Source organism: Xiphophorus couchianus, chromosome 4 (genome assembly GCF_001444195.1).
Source record: "Xiphophorus couchianus chromosome 4, X_couchianus-1.0, whole genome shotgun sequence".
Classification (NCBI taxonomy): Eukaryota; Metazoa; Chordata; class Actinopteri; order Cyprinodontiformes; family Poeciliidae; genus Xiphophorus; species Xiphophorus couchianus.
Window position 1 is genome coordinate 6,214,939 of NC_040231.1, and position 18,190 is coordinate 6,233,128.

The 18,190-nt window shown below is 35.1% G+C and overlaps 1 protein-coding gene across 1 annotated transcript in view; it reads left to right on the forward strand.

Annotated features, from left to right (window-relative positions):
- The window catches only part of kcna4 (potassium voltage-gated channel, shaker-related subfamily, member 4), a 63,668-nt gene extending 50,736 nt beyond the window's left edge, over positions 1-12,932 (forward strand). The window contains exon 3 of the mRNA XM_028015717.1: positions 5,269-12,932. The gene's annotated coding sequence lies outside the window, so the exon portion shown is untranslated. The remainder of the gene's footprint in view (positions 1-5,268) is intronic.
- Positions 12,933-18,190: the final 5,258 nt, after the last annotated feature.

Below are 18,190 nucleotides of genomic sequence, written 5' to 3' on the forward strand. Positions count from 1 at the left end.
AAAACTGCATTTTGTACTTACTTGGTTTATCCATTTTCATATAAAAAATTCACTGATAGTCTGAAAAAAGCAACTGAGAAAAAAAAAATTATGATAGAACAAATCTCTAATTGGGTACATACGTTTTCATGGCACTGTGTGTAGTTTTTATGTTACAGAGTTTGAAAAAGAAGAGATTGTGGAAACTTTCTGCCCTTATTAGAAATGTCAGAATTTCAGCTGAGCTTACTCAGCAGCTCCTCAGTATGTATGAGCAGAACGCTTCTTTGAAGATTACGCCATAGCTCTGAGTGTGATGATCCCATATGTGTTTTATAAAGACTTCTGTGGAAATGCAAGTTAGTTTCTAAATATTCCATCCTCATGGAAAATAAGTGAGCGCAATCATTTATCTTTGATATTCTGTAAACAAAAGGTCTTACACTACATTCAGCTAATGATATGTAGTGATCATCTAATTCTAATGATCTTATTGCCAAGAAAATTATTAAAAAACCCACTTCTTTTGTGTTTTTCTGCATAGAACAAAGATTTCATGAAACTCAGCTGTGTCTTTAAGAAATGCTGTTCACTTCAGATTTGATAAATACTTTAGATTTTGTAATAATGATGATCAAATAAAGCCCAGACTCATCAACAGACTGTGAAATAGCTCCTTGGTTTTGCTTAAAACAAATACCAGCTGTAGCAGATATGAGGAGTCATTTTCAAAAGACATTTTCATATCTTTTTCTGCTTTTTTCTACAAAAAAAAAAGAAGAAAATTTCTAAATGCTCCTCAATAAAAAAATGAACATAATAATTTAAAGTCAGTACAGGGTCATTCAATATTTCCATTTACATGTCATATCTGGGAACAAGCCAATTCTTACCAATCTTACTAAACTATCTTGAGTTGTTTATTCATTTACTCATGTTTACTGATTTCACTCATAATTTATATATATATTTTTAGATTTTTATAAATCCTTTTTGGGCTGACAAATATTTATTTAATGTAATTTAGCCATATTATCTTACAATGGATTATAGGCAGAGAATGGAGAATTACTTTAAATCCTCAGTTGTCAAAGTGGGTAAGAGACGTCTGGCTAGCAGGCACAATATGGTGGGTTCAAAATGTCCCTGCGACAGACGGCGTCATTTTATGTCTGAAAAGTGTGGTACAAAGATCCAAAACTCCTAGTGTGCAAAATGGTGAAAGGGAAAAATGATCAGATCTCATCAAAAAAATTACTTTTCTTATTTCAAACTATTTCTTAACTTGTGCACATGTCTTGCAGCAGGCAAAAGCATAACAACTGTGCTCCTCCACATTAATGAGACTTATTGTGTGGTTTTAATGCTATCAGACTTCAAAATGTTTTCACATATTTAACATTCCATGCATTTTCTCCTCCCTCCTGTGCACTCTGTCCAGGTGCATCAGGAGAGTATTTTTAGTAGTGTGATAACAATTCAAGCAGGAAATCTCCAGCTGCGAACTGCATGTATAAATGGTCAACTTTAGACCAAGTCTGCACCACATTTTCTTTTTTCCCCACTCTAATCTCTAATGTATGGGTTGCATTCATAAATTTAGCTCTTCCATTTTTCTTTACGTCACATCTTTCATAAAAATAGGCTCGTCAGCTTCTTCTAGTTAATATACAGTAACAAGTGAAAATCTGCATGGGGCTGACAGGTCCTGCTTGTCTTCCATCAGTCATTCCCTGAAAGCTAATTGCAGTAAGTTTTTTTCCCAACCAGTGCTCCATCCTAATGAAAGTCCCTCCCATTGAGATGAAATTAGATTGAATTTGCTAATATCCTATCTTCTAATAAAACCACAGATTTTCTATCTTATAGCCTTCATACGAATTACCCTTATATTAAATGTGAATCCCAGCGATCCTGGCAGACATTATATGTCTTCGTTTTGTAGGAAGAGACACATGTTGTTAAAGATTTTCTTTTGTAAATTATTGTAAATTATCACATTAATTATCACCATTCTGTTCCTCTTTCTGTCCAGGCGTTAATTTCCCACATTAAAATGTGAACCTTGTTTTCTCATAATGTCTGAATGCACAGCCATTTATACCCCTTGAAATCCACATTTTGTCATTTTATAGCCACAAACTTGAATGTGTTTAACTGGGATATTATATGAAAGATGAGCATAACGTAATAAAATCTTTGAATTGAAAAGAAAAAGATGAATGCTTTTTTCCGTTTTTGTAACAAAGAGAAATCTTAAAAGTGTGGCATGAATAAATATCGATGACAATTTATTCTGATGCCTCCTGAATATAATATAAATATAATCAAGTGCAACAATTGTCACTAGAAGTCACCTAAATATTCAAGCACAAAACAATAGACACATTGCGGATAAAATGGTGGAGATCTTTACAGCATATTAATGTTTCACAGAGAATTGTTCAGCCTGTCATCTGAAACTTGAAATGTTGAAAACCAACAAAAACATCGCTGTCCATCTCGACTGACAGGCTAGCATGGTAGCCTTTTGAGGAGTTGCAAGAATTCAAAGCTCACGTCACGTGGAAGAATCTGTCACCAGGACAACTATTAATAGAGCCTTTACTTGAGCCTTTGTGAAAGCGTGCCAAGGCGAAAGTCACTGTTGAGGGAAAGCTAGAAATCTTTCAGTATGTAGTTTGCTTCATGCAAAACTGGTAGTGACAGTATTATGTTGTGGGGATCCATTTCTACATCAGCGAAAGATGAGTTTGCCATAGTTGTTGGGCAGATAGATCACATTAAGGAACAGACCTTAGATGAGGGCACAGGTACAATCAAATGGTTTCTCAAAGCACATTCATGAGTTAAAATGTTCTTAATACATTTGAGAATCTTGGGGAACTCTTGAAAGATGATGAGTACAGATCCTCTAATCCAATCTGACTGAGATTTAACTATTTTGCAAAAAATAGTTCACAATGTGCCACATTTAAAAATGTGTAAAACTTGGTGCTACATTTGTCTATTTGGCATTGGTTGTGTAGTTTTTTTTTCTAAAGGTAAACAAATGTAAATAACCACATGTTTTGCTCTGAAGCCTTAATAAGAGAATTAGATAAAACACTCAGTATGTTTGTTATAATTGCCTTGCGCCTGCTGCAGCTATGATTGCATACAGAATGTCTTCAACTCCTATGAGACTGTGGAAATCCTCAAATTATTGAGGTAGAGAATTATACAACAGCTGCTCTGTTTAAAAAGAGGACACTCGTCTTTAATAGTGTGCATCTTAATAAGCACAAATAGCTGTGACACAGAACAGTTACTCTGCAAAATGTTTCACCCCAGAGGGTGTAACCAAAAGAACATAAACACTTCATGAGGAAGGAATTGCAATTCCAGTTGAAACTCCATTTAAAAAGAAAACAGTAACAGAAAGTTATTCTAGGCTCCAGGCCAATTAGCAGTAGTGGTGTTGTTTTAAATGCAGTTTTACCTACATTTTTCAAAGTTGCTGTTAATTTGCCTTAAACAAATTTCCATTGTTTTCATTTTTAATTGAGTATTGCATAGAGTAATTTTTCTTTTGTGAACCAATAGTTGTTCAGTTCACTACTGTTTTGACAACGGACTGTCTTTTGTCAATATATCAACAATTTGCTGGCAACTCTACCACAAGGTGGTGATAATGCTCTAACTGGTTGGTAAAATATTACAGTTCAAATGAAAAAAGAATATTTACCTAAATGGCTGAGCATCTATTACTGGTCTATATTTTTAGCAACGACAACAAAATATAAGAAGAGTGTTAACTTTGGATGGTGTGATACCATTTGTGCCAAAACATGCTGAATCAAAGTGCACACATTATAGAGAAAAAAGGACAGTATTTAATCTTTGGTTGTGGCTTTACTTTGGTTATTTTACATCATACTGTATATTAATTTTTTTTATGTGACCAATTCTTCTCTTCAGAAACAACACAAAAAGCTACAGCCTTTTCTGCTGAGATCACTAAAATTGTATCATTGTCTATTAAAATGAAATAATAGATAATATTATTGGATAACTTGGTTAACATGTACTAAGTAATGATATTCATATTAAATGATATAATAAAAGACCTGCTGTATGCACACAGTAATACCATTTAAGTAGCACTACACTTGTTGATATACATATGTTTCTGTTTCAATAATAACCTTGAGCTATCTGGAAATTGGATCACAGATTTGTGATGCCATGATTTTATTGCCATCATAGCTACCTTCGTTTATTACTGTGCCAGAAGTTTTCTGTTCAAGAAATACAAGATGTCTTGAGGAATTTGGAGTCATTGTAAAAAACAAGTCCATTATGTTTAAATTATAGGGTAATAAAGTATAAATGTGGTTCTCTTTATAACTAGAGCATCTTATGCGGTGAAGACAGTTGATCCTAAATGTTCAATTGTAGGACCAGTTTCTTCTCTATTTATGAAACGTTTTTGGGGGAAAAGGCCTGGGATCAGCTAATATTTGTTTTTAAGCAGATGATACACTTAATTATAAAATGGCATAACCTTTATGAGTAGCAGAAGACACTCTTTGACTTGTGTTTAATCCTTTTCAAAGTTCTCTTTCCCAAACTAATTTTATTTCTTAATGTCAAAAAGACAATATATGTTTTCACAAGATCCAGCTTATTACCTTACAGATACTACATTAGATGGCACCCTTGTGTGGTGGGTTGTAAATGTATTTTGGCATCTAACTTGACTTTAACCAAACCCTTGATTATCTTTTTGATGAACTTTTGAAAGTGCTTAGATGAAAGTTGGATTTTTTGGTAATTTTTGTTTCATAAATGTTTTTGCTAGACAATTCCAGAGTGCATCCTTATCATTTATAGACTACAGTAACATTGTTTACATGAATGCATAAAAAAGGAAGAAAAAAAAAAAAGATACGTCCTGTTGCTCAGCACTTTGATTCAAATGCAAAACCAAAGAGTCATAATTGCTACTTCATGAATTGGTTAATTTGAGAACTTTAAACTTTTCTACACATGAAAACAGTACAGAGGATGTGTCTTCCTTTTACCATGACTGGCTGACTAGCATATTTAACATTTCATCCTGGATTGCATTAAAAATATTGTAATTAACTTGCTTTACTTAACTTTATCTGTCTTGGTATCAAAGTGCACAACCACTGGAAGGGAAATGAAAGCTTGTGTTTGGGCTAATTGCTCCACTCTGAAGGTGCCATTTTCTGAAGAATGATGACAAATTTCCCCCATTTCCTGTTTCTCTCTGTGTTGCAGCGCTGCCAGTTACAGAGAGAGGGAATATCCCCCCCGTCTCTGGAGAGTGCAGACAACAAGCAAAACATTGTGACCAGTCAACTTCAAGCACTAGTGGACACTGAAAAAAGCAACAACCAGACGGGACCTCGAACAAATTCTGAGAAGCAGGGACGAAAGCTGCTGTAATCCGTCAGTACACAAACCCTCAAAGGGTTGAGACCGGACTTGGAAAAAGAGTAAGTCGTGGCCCCAAATGATTGCCTTAATTACACATATATAAATGTATGGAGTGATGACACTAAGAGACTTATAAAATTTAAAGATGTTTTCTTTTGATGTGAAAAAGTGTCTTGTAAGGAACAGATGTGAATATTTTAATATGATAGAGATGTTCGGTTGTAATGTCGACATTACGTTTTAGCTGGGTCGGCTTTGTAGGCATCATAGGTTCTTAAACAGTATGTTGGCTGTCTGCTCTTATGCGGACAGTACACATTTATTTTTCTTGTTACATATTGTCAACAGAACAAGGCTGGCCTGTGTTGCTGGCAACAGAAATCTTGATTTATATTCATAACACAAGAAAATCCTCATTTAGACGATGTATAAAGTTATGGGAGAGAGCACAGCACACGGAAATACATCGGAAGAGCATCTTCTTTTATCAAGATCCACTTACACTAAAGCAAAGATGTCAGTCACATAAACACCTGTCATAAATATCTGCCACATTCACTTTCTATCAGGGTGAAATGGCAGACGAAACTCGGCGAGTTTTCACCTTCCGGTTTATTGATGAGATAAAATACTTTACTCTTTTTCCTTTTTTTTTCTAAGATTCAAATTTAGAGCTGACCAGCTGCTTTGCTGATATGTTTCACTCTGAATTTACTGTATGCAAAAGTAACATGAACATGTGTTCTATATTTTTTTAAACCTAGCCTTGATAATTACATAACCAAAGGTGAAACCCTGAATTTATTGTATGTTGTGGACTTCTGAAAACGTTATGATATAGATGCACTCCGAATAGGGGGGGATTAAAAAAAAAAGTAAATATCAGACGTTTATACATGTGTGTCCGAAGATGTGTTGCAGGTACAGTAATTTTTTTTTTAGACTTTTTTTTTTACTTTCTTTGACTGTTATGACCATCAACCACAAGAATCTATGTTTGGTTTGTTGAAAACATGATAAAATCACATTCCTCATGTTACTAATGCTGCTCAAACATTCTTCATTGCTGTTGATTTTTTTTCTTGCATTTTTCTTGCAGTAGTACATGAGTTTGCCAATCATTGTGCAGCTTTATCTGAAAACCATTGGACTTAGTTACATCTCTTAGACCTGCAACGTTGCCTGTGAATGAAATGAGTAGAAAAATCAGCTGCCCTTACCAGTAGTACTAAGTGATAGCTCATATTTATTTTTTATAAAGACAGTGTTTTATTTCCTTATTTTTTTCTTTTCCATACAGTGTTAGTTACCCTGGCACTTAAAAGCTTGAATTTAGACTTCTTAAACTTAGTGTTTCCTAAAGAAAATCCAAAGTTCACATTCCTGCTCTTTCTGAGAATTTGTATTTGTACTTGCCTCTTAAATTGTATCCCTCAAAAAAAAGAAAAAAATGTTTACTGAATGTTCCAAATATTTCCTTAGTGTCAAGAAGCTTGTAACCAAGAAATAGTTTTAAAATAAATGTTAGGTAGTTTACAAAGAAAATCATTATGGAGAAGATGTATATTGAAAAGACGTAGACAATTATTTTTTTGTCATTTTGTTAATAAAATCTTTTTTTTTAACCAAGACCCAGGGTTTATTCAATGAAGAGAAAATTAATTTCTTCCCCAAAATACAAATGATATAGAAAATAAAACATGAAAACAGCAAGAGATTATACTATATAATATTGAGAATTTTCTTCCACTGAAAAATAAAAAATGTAACATTGATCCCGGTATAGTTAATAAAAGATGAGTAACATGAGCAAAACTGAGAAACATTTTGTGTCATAAATATCTGACATGAAACATTAGGGTTATGGTGTTGGCACTGTTTGCTTCTGCCACTGTTTATGTCTGGTATTAGCACATCTGATAATATATTTACCTGTCAAAATATTATTAGTGATTGGTACATCATCACAAGAATAATGCAGAGTAATACTCTTAGTCTATTATGGTCACTGCAGATTAAACTGTATTTTGGCAAAAAAAAAAAACAATGTCAAGTTGTGAACAGTTTAATTTGAATCAACAACAAAAGAACCAAAATGATGTCATCATTTCAAAATTTGAACTTTTTAAAAGTTGAAATTTTAAGATAAATATGTCCCTCAGTTTTTGTAAAACCTGTGGAAAGTTATGATGCAAAATCAACTTATTTCCTTCATTAAAAGGGAAACGATCTGCCTTGTAAACAAGGGGCTAGGCTGATATTGTTTTATATAAACATCACAGGAAACGTTTGAAATTGAGATAAGAACAATTTCCAGGTTTGGATAGAAAGTGTAATTTGTTCAGTCTAACTATGAATATGCTCATGTATAAAATTATTTTTATTAGTGTTTGGGAATTTAAAAACATTTACCAACTGATGATTTGGCTCATTTGAAATGTTTTATTCCAAGTAAAATTTTGTTAATCAAAATTTTGACAATAATTTTTACCATAAATGTAATATATGAAAAATCACTTATGTTTACATTCACCTTATGTTCCCAATGGGATTTCTCTGAACTTCAACTCCAAATAGCAAATGAGAAGCGGACTTTGAGGGAATGTTTAGCCAGTATTGTATTCTCCATTCAGGAGTGTGGAGCACAAACCGCAGCTTCAGTCTTGCAGATAACAACACACTTACATATGGCTGACAAATATTACACAGTATTATTTTTAAAAAATGGGCACCTAATCTTTGACTTGCAGAACAATATCACAATCAGAGTAGCCTTATATTTAACTGGTGGTCGTTAGAGTTGTGATACAACCAAGCTGTTTCTTAAAAGCTAATATTTGAGTCAAAGCACCTCATTAAAAAAATCAACCACATCCTGTCTACAGGACATATTAGAAAAAGAATAATCCGACTCATGTAGTTCTCATTTTTTGAATGGCAACATAACCGGGGTGTGAAAATATGTTCAGAATTGATTTTGTTCAACTGATCTTCTCACATTATGCACCTCCAGTATGAGCTGTTTGACACCAGTATTGGCTCCCTAAATCCCATCAGCTCCGGTCGAGGAGCAGGACATAACCTGAGGATTGAAATCTGAACATTTGCTCCCCCGGTGCTTAGAGACCTTAAACGGTGATATCACACCAACACTAAACTGTGCCTGGGAGGCACCTACTTAACACATCTTAAGGTACAAATGATTCAGCTACAGCTTCATATCCCCACATGGGAGGGTAAGCCTAAGAGTAACATGCCCACAGGTTAGGAGATTCAACAAGAACATGACCAGCCTGGGAATTGATCCTCCAGTCAAGCGGAACAAACAATCTGGATAGCCTCTAACCGATTTCCTTTATCTGTGAATTAAAATAATTTGTCAGGTTGTGGGGCTGCAGTGGCGCTGATGCATGGCTCACTTACACCTGCTTTAATAAGTGGTAGAGTTGCAACAAAGAGAGGATTCATGCTAAGTCATACAAAGGAGACAGAGCATTCCAAGGGCTGATAGTGTCTTTGGGCTGCAGGGAGCAAAAAGCATAGACGCTAAATTAAAAGGAGATATTTATCCAGAACATCTCATGAGTCGAAGGTGAATATGATTTTGTATGCCAGTGCTGCTAAATCATCAGCGCAATTAATGATAATTGGTGTGAATGAGCAAATAATCCAATAAGGTGTGAAGGCTGAGATGTAAACATCTTAAATCAGAACTACTATCAGACATTAACTTAATAGATTTAAATTAATAAGTTAACAAATACAAAAAAACACCTTGCTGAAGATTTGTTTAACAATCAGAAAAGTGTTTTTTCTGTTGAATAAAGGTTTTATATTTTCCTTGAGAACATTTATAGGATCCCAGAGTGTTATTTAAATATTTAATTCTGACAGTTAAACTGTCAACAAATAAAATAAAAATGATCCCAAATGATCCAAAGGAAGTCATGAAAATGTTATGTTTTTGCCAGAAATTTAAATATGTGCTATATAATGTGATAAGGTCTTATTTTGTCTTAAATAAACTGACAAAATGGGATATGTTTTCTTTCTACGCAGCCAGTTCTGTAACCTGCTCTAAAATGCCTTATTATTGACATTCTCTACAGCAGATAGACTGCATGAATTGAAAGTACTGCAGTAGTCTGAGCATAAAAGCTAATGTAACAGCCTTAGAGAAGTGTTGTCTTGACATCAGAATAAAATCACACCTGTCTGGAAAGTCTTCTGAAATGCAAAATGGCGACACGAGTTGAATTTGTAATGAAGTACAATACAGTTTGATAGGAAACCTTTCAGATTGCTTTTAACAATTTATCTCCTGCAGAGCACAGTCACTGCTGCAAATACTGTCCAGAGGCTGGATGCTTGCATTTAATCTACATGAATTCATATAAAAATGCTATTTATTAGTTTACTAAAAATACATGGTAATGAAGGACGTTACTGCTAAAGCATCAGTCAAGTAAAACCTGGGACATGTTTGAGGCTCTATGGAGAAAACAGTTGACTTTTTCCACAGAGTGCAACATTTTTATGAAATGAGGAGCACAGGTTTGAAACAGTGAACTAATGTGTGCTTTGAAAACAAAAGTAGCTATGAAAACAGAAGCATATCTTATCACAGCACCTGTCCTCAGCCCTTTGTGTCTGCTTAGTATTGAAGCTAATGTGAAATAACTTAATTACACTGGCCTCCCTATGTCAAGCTTTGAGATTTCCCTCTTACAAGAAATGGTGAATCAAGTAGGTTTCTCCCTGTAGACACAAATAAAGCGACACAAACCGCACCTAGAGTTACTAAGCCATTAGTCTAAGAAAAGTGAGAAATATCAACTGCTTGCTGACTGAGAAAACTGTGTTTTTGTTTTGGCTGTAAACTGAGTTTCTCTAATTGTGGGTCAAATAAAAAGCAACTGAAGTTCATTGACTTTAGCAGTTAGGGTGACAAAATTTACAAATCTTTTCAAAATTTGAAATATCTTGAGAGACGACACAAGTAAGAGTCGTACCTTGAAGCACTAATAAACTAAAAACAGGTTGCAATTATAGTGCAGTTTGTTCAAATGCCTTTTAAAAGTATTCTTAATTCTTGAACTTTTTCAGTATGTTACATTACAATCAAACATGTTGTTTTTTTTTTAACGGTACATCTGGAAAGTATTCACACTGCTTCACTGTTTCTGCACATTTTGTTACATTGCAACCTTACTCCATATTGTATTACAATGATCTCTTTTCTTAAAATTATATAAACAAATATCCCACTATGATAATGTGGAAAAGAAGTTTTGAGATTTTTGCATATTTTGTAAAAATAGAAAACCAAGAAATCACATTTATGTAAGAATTCAGTGCCTTATGACATTTTTACAGCCTAAATGGAGTCCACCTGTGGTAAATTTATTTGATTGCACTTGATTTGGAAAGGTATACACCTGTCTATATAAGGTCCCATAGTTGACGGTGCAGGTCTGAGGTCAAACATGAAATATTCAATCAAAGGAATTGTCTGTAGACTAAGATTGTTTTGAGGCACAACGTGAGGCACTGAAAGATTGTGAGAAGGGCCTTCATTGCAGAGGTGACCGCTGGAGTTCTCTGAAAATGACTGATTGACTCCTTCCTTCCAACCTGTTGGAGCTTTAGAAGAGCTGAAAAGAAGAAAGAGCCAATTTAACTAAAGACTGTTGTGCTTAGTTTGTCATTGCTGCCATAAATGACAGAAAGACTGAATACTTATGTAAATATATATTTTTTCTATTTCTAACATTTGCAAATACCTCCTAAGCTTTTTTCCACTTGTGTGTAGAATTTTGAGGAAAGAGATTAATTTATTACAATTTGGAAGAAAGCTGAAACAAAATGTGGAAAAAGTGAAGTGCTGCTGTGAATACTATCTGGGTACTCTGTAACCTAAATTCAGTGGAATTAAATGGAAAATGTCTGTGCACACCAATTTTCAAGTCTATTCCTAAATTATGTAGGTCTGGAGTTTGACTGGGAAATGGTAACGCATTGATATACTTGGATCTTGTCCATTTTAGCTAAATGTCTAGAGTCTTCTTGTTAACAAGTGAACCTCCATCCAAGTCTTCTGATGCCTTTAACTGTTTTTTCTGGGAGTGGCCTGTATTTGTGTCTCACATTAACTCTAATCAGTTTCTCTGTTCCTGCTATAGAAAAGCTCCCCAATAACATGATGGTGTCAGCACCATTTTTGACCATTTTTCAGCAATGGTGAAAAATGGTCAACTTATAAGTTGCGTCAATAGAAAGTTAATTGTTTCCAAATCTGGCATGCTTTTGGAACCAATTAACTTCCATCAACTGAGATCTTTTCAGATTTTATTAGTAAAAAAACACCCCAAACAAACAAAAAAAAAACCCAGAAAAAATAGAAAACCATAGATCTGTTTCTTTCCACTTGACAACTGTGAAAAAGTTCAAAGAGTTGGAATACTTCATACTCACTATACTTTTTACCAAAAAAAGAAAAGAATCACTTCTATGATTTAATTTACATGCATTCAGCTGTTTTCTCTTGCTGTAAAATTAGTTTTTGTGCACATGTGCTGTTGAAGCTGTAGCAGATGTTGCCTTCATTTAATTGCATTTTGTCTATTAGCATGTTTTCTCATTTACAGACTGAGAGCTTAATGAAGGAGGGCCGGTGTGTGTAAATGATAGAAAGTTGCACACATAGTAAACACAAATGAACAATGTATATTTTTACTTTTTAATCCGAAAAGAAAAAAAGTGGGACAAGCAAACCAATAATCATCATCTTTCTATGCAAACTAGTGCAGTTTGGTCAGCCAAGGCTACAATCATATTTACATTATGATTGAAATCCAGCATATCTATCATCATTAATGATTCTCGTGGTCGTTTTGAATGCCCAGAAGTAAACAGTTCTTTAAGAGATTGCTGTAGATGTTCTGTGATGGAAATTATTTCAGTTTGTGGGACAGTAAAGGTGGTGGGTGCATTTATTTTCAATGTTCCTACTTCACTTCTGTGCGCGCCTAATAATCAAACTGTTCATTTGTCACCGTCACTCAAAAAATATCATCAGTCAGCAACAGAAAAACAACAAAATGAGTATAAATGAACTTGTAAAATACTTCTACAGTTCAGGTGTTGAGAATTATTCATGTGCGTTTTGCCCAGCCTTGCTTTTATTCTGCATGATGCTTTGTTTTGAGAAATATGCATTCTAACCCAAGGTATGTTTGTATTCTTTTCCAACGAGGGTGCTCCTCTTCTTCCCTTTCTCTGTATCTCTGGAGCTCGTCACTTCTGACCTTAATTCTCTTGTTCTGTTTCCTTCATTTTGTTTTATTTCTTTATTTTTGGTGGGGTAAACCTTCCAACTTCTGGATTTTCTACATTCATAACATTTTGTAGACAGCAATATGAGATGTGATTGAAAATGGAATATGTGCAATGTTGATTAAAGAAAAATATAATATATTCAATAAAAATTCAGAAAATAAAACAGTTTTAAGATGTCTTTTTGGAAACGTTTCAATTCCGTGGTGTTTGCTGTTTGAAGCAGATTTAGTTGGAACATCAAAATGCCACTGATGTTGATGAAACCCAGAGAAATGACCTAGTCTATGCAATTATATTTGTTTGATACCTAAAATATTTAATCCATGGTAGTCTAACAAAAGCCATTTCCAGAACGGTTTCGTGAACAATTTGCTGACTACCAAACTGTCGACAAGTAATCCATCAAAATACAATATCTTAATTAGCTAATATCGTGCAGGGGTTGGGAAAAGAACTGATTTATTTATCCAACTTTCTATTCATCTGCTGTACTCATTCGTCATCTTATTCATATCCGAGATCAGATCACAGGGGCAACAAATCCAGGATGGGAACACAGACATTTGTCCTCCAGAGTGATTCTCCTGCTCATTTTTTATCTTACGGTGTTCCCAGGGCACATGAGATTTAGAGTAATGGCAATTAATTCAAGAAATTGCTTTATAAATAGCCACTTCAACAAATTAGGGGATTTATCAGATGGTGGTGTGCTTTCCAGTGACAGTAAGATCCTATTTTTTTGTCAATACCCTAATCATTCTATTGAGTATCTAAGTTCATTTAGTAGCATAAAACATCATTGGCTTTGGCAAATATTTCAACATTGCCTCTCTATGCATCTGAAAAACATGTGAATACCATTACGTAATCCTAGATGATGCAGATGCTCTATCTGCACATATGAAAATGAACTCACATCAGCATGTTTAATGCTTGGAGAAGCTCCATCTCATTGCAGACCGATATATTTTCTGATTGATTCAACTAGTGATCATTTCAAGATCACAGGGGCAACAAGAAATCTCATTTCTTGTGAGGTTCAAACTCTGCATAAAGCACCAACTGTTTGGACTGAGATGATCAGCTGAATCTTAAACATGGGAAAATATAGCAAAGTCAAAGCACACATATGTTTTTCCTTACGATCTTACAGCAGCTTACCCTTGTCCAGGCAGCTGCATTTTAGAAAACATTTTTTATATCATCTGATAAGTTTATTTAAGGGATTACTTGAGTTTCTGGTCTGGCTTATAAATTTGATCTCAAGTTTTAGACAGGGCATTATTCAAATGTAATCCTACAAAAATTATAATTTGTTTTTCAATTAATCTTTGTTTTACATTAAAATGTGCCTGATGATCTGAAACATTTCAAAGTATCAAAAACTAAAAACTGAAAAAAGCCCCAAAGAAAAATTCTGGTTACTGAAAAAAAAAGCTTATGGAGTTAAATTCTGAAAACAGAGCATGGGGGGAAGTACTTTATCCACCAGCTGACACCTTGGTTGGCCCACTATCACACCCATGATTTGAAGCTGGTCCTTTATAAGTTTGTTTATGGAGGAATGATGCTAAAAATCTGATTAAAATCATAACTCACTGAATTCTCTAAATTACTTTTCAAGCAGTTTCTTCTGCTTTGCTATGAATGCCAGATGGACGTTGTTGTACAAGACATCTGGGTAAGTTCAAAAGCAAAATGTTTGTTTTTTTAAATAATTCACTCCCTCTTTTTTACATCCCTACTGATCCTAAACTATTCTGTCACTGCTTTTCTGGTTTGAAAGCAGATCTAAACGGATCTGAGAAAACATGGCACATCTCACTCTCTCTCTGCTTTCTCATCTCATTTGCAGTCGACTGAAGTGTTTGGACATATTTTTGAAAGTTTCTTTTCCTCAGCTCTGTCAGCGGGGGGTGAATATCACAGTGACAGAACCTTTCATCCACACAAGCTTTTAACGACGGCTGCTTTTGAAACTCGATGACCGAGCTGTTCATGTTCAACAACGTTTAAATATTTTAAGTGAGTCCGTTGTGGTGCAATTACTTGACTCTTGGACAAACACCAGGTCATTCGTCAAGCTGCTGATGGATGAAGTCGGCAGAGTTTGTACTCTGCCTCCTCGCTTCACAACACAAAGTCCTGTTGGGATGCACAATGTTTTACTTTCAAAAATTCTCAGGTGATGCAGAAACAGATACCATATATCTTAAAGTTTAACAAACTTTTATCAGGAGTTTGTTGACTGAAAGGTACATCTTTTGAGTTTACATGGTTTGAAAAAAAGAAGAGCAGTGTAAAAGATATATTTAGAAACTCAACCTTTACAGCACTCTCTGCAAAACACAACACATCTCACTGATCATTCACAGGAGCGCCGTGTACTACTGTCGCTCATGCTCAAAGCAACCAGAAACATGAGTTAATGTCTGCCACTAACTCATTCAGATGGCTGCATTGTTCTACTAGTAATAGAGAAGAGGCAGTGATGCAAAAACGCATATTTCATTCTCAAACAGCCTACTTTCAAAAGTAAACTATGTGTATATGAACATCCAGCGCAGATAATTTCAGTAAAAAAACATGATAGACTGAAAATCATGCAGACATTATAAAGTAGAAGTAGTAAAGGGTTGTATTTCCTCATTTTATGCTTCTTTTTATTGTCTGTTGCATCTGGACTAGAGTTTAAACAGTTATTTTGTCAAATAAAAGTCTAAATAATAGAGTTTCAGCTTAAATTAAAGAGTTCATTGTTCCCTAGGTCTTTCACAAAAATTCTTTGTCTGAAACTTAACTGGTGGATCTCAGAGTTTATAAAAGCAGAGTGGGCTCTTTTGGTTATTCTTCTTCTGCTGAACCACATCCTAGCTTTTGCCCACGTACCAGATCATCCTTCAATGTTTTTGTATGACATTTAGTCTGTGATTTCGATTAGCGGCTCACCAACTTTTTAAATAAGTAACACCCCACTAGATAGAAGTTTTCCATGTACCTAATATCTAGATGTATTGTAGTACTATGTCAAAATGTCAGGTTTTTCTTTCAGTTTGTTGTGTTTTGCTACAACTAATAAGAAGGGAAACATTGCACATCAAAATTAGAAACTCGCAAATTCAAGAATGGAAAAACAAACAAGGAGACAGAATTCCAAGAAAAAACCCATGACCTCAAAGTACAGTCTGGCCGTCAAAGGTTTACAATAGAAGTAGCTGCAGTAATAAAGATTTTAAATCTAATTAAAACTTTTCCATACATAAATAAATGACAGCCTTGATTTGTGAACAAATTTCTGCTGGATTGCATAAAACATGGCTGCATATTTATGAATCTACACACTAGCTACTTTGCCTTTGATTCGCCTTGCAAACAGCTGATTCCAAAAGGGCTGCCAAAGGTAGCCCACGTAGCCTGAGTGGGTCGTGTACCACAGTTAAAGAACCACCATGGGTTTATATTATCCTGAGCTTACTCTGTAGTTACACTGTTTTAGGGTTAGGTTGCTGTGGGACACACTGACTGCATTTCCCCACTTTGTTGTTTATTTGCTGCCATTAACTTTGTGTCCTCTGGTTTTCTTTCTCTGGAAAACACTGCATGCTCAGTGCTACTCGTTTAAGTTGTGAATTTTTTTATGGATGGCTTCATTTACAGAGCTATTGCTATCATTAACCAATGTGCTCTCTCTGTTTAATGTCTCATTAAAAGTACAACTGGATCAGTGCTTCTGCTTTTAACAGTGTTTCTTCTGGTCAGATACATTGACAGTTATTGCTAGCACTGATGGCGTGAACTCTTTGTGATTGAAAGTACTCCTTGTTCAGTGTTTATACAGTTAAATGCACCTCTTATCTACCCTCTTATTCCTGAGTCAGTCCCTTCTCACACACATTTAATACTCGACATGCTTCTGCTGGAGGTTCCTTCCTTTTAAAACAGTCATTTCTCTTCTACTGTTGGCATATGCTTGCGCAGAACAAAGGATTACAGGAAGGTAAATTACTGAAATTGTCTGAAATCTTCCTTAGATAATTGGCACTATAAAGTCAACTGATTTAGAGTGAACTGTATCCAAATCACTGTCAAAAACTTTGTAAGCCCTTGAGAAGTTTGGTTTCTTTGGGCAAAAACATGTAATAAAGAGACACAAAGTGAAAACAAACTCTTAAATCTAAATGAGCCTTTAAATGCAAGAACTCTTTCAATGGGAAATAGGTCTTGACAAGCATACCAAGATATACTGTTAAATAATTTTTTTTTTTACAATAGAGACAACATAAAATTCATAATCTTTGGTTATTGATTGTAAAGATGATGCTGTTGCAAAGCTGTCTTGACTTCAAACTAGTTACAGCATCCGCTTCCATCTTCCAGGAAAAGACCCCACTTCTCAGAGGTGTAAGACAACACCTACCAGAGAACAATATCTTGTCACATGGTCCGTGGTTGCTTCCATTCAGTCATGCCAAAGAATTTGGCACACACCGTTACTGTCTGGATGGAAACCCAATGCCACAGCAGTGTACACTTCGGGACCCTGAAATTCAATCCCTCAAACCCCTAAAGGGTACCTGGCTGCTTCTTTTACAAACAACAGCGGTGTCATGGGACAGCTGATGGAAAAGTTGTCAGCAATAATTGTTCCTGCTGCTATGAACAAACTGCTTTTTTACATTCATAGGATGTGAGTAGGCCTTTTGCCAGACAAAAGTCAGCATGATGCAAGGCAGTGACCTCTATGGGGAGCATTTACCAGCTTTTGCACAGACCCAGCAGTGCTGACCTTGAATATACTCCCTCAGCATACTCCTTTCAATTTCCTTCTATTATAATTGACAGACACGTAGAAGGATGTGTTTTCTGGTTAAAATATGGCTACTGCAGGATTCACATGTGTATAAAAAATGCAGAAACTGACAAAAATGAGTTCACAAGACTAATAAATGTATGGAAAGATCTCCAAATGCTAACATTATGCTCAAAAAAGGAAAGGCAGAAAGACATGAGACACTAGAACAATGAATAAACAAATTTACTTCAAAACATCTGCAGTTTGCACCAATTTAACTTCCACCAATGTGATGTGCTCTATCACATTGGTGGTTTTGGAGTTCATTAGTTTAAGCAGTTGTGCATGCCATAAAAGAAAGGTAACAGTATTAAGAAAGGTATTAAAACAGTTTCTAATGTAAGTTCCAACCCAAACGTGTCACTATTTACAACTTTAAAAAAAAACTTCTTTTCGAACAGTAAGTTTCCCTCTGCACTCCTCGTACGTACTGTCCTCCGGAAAAGGTGGAGGAGAAAACGTTTTACTGTTCAGAGGCTAAAAATGTGTATTTTCTTGCCTCATCTGGCAGACGACCCTGAACAGATGTCCTTTTTGCCCTCACTCATCCATCTTCTGCAGGTCAGACACTTC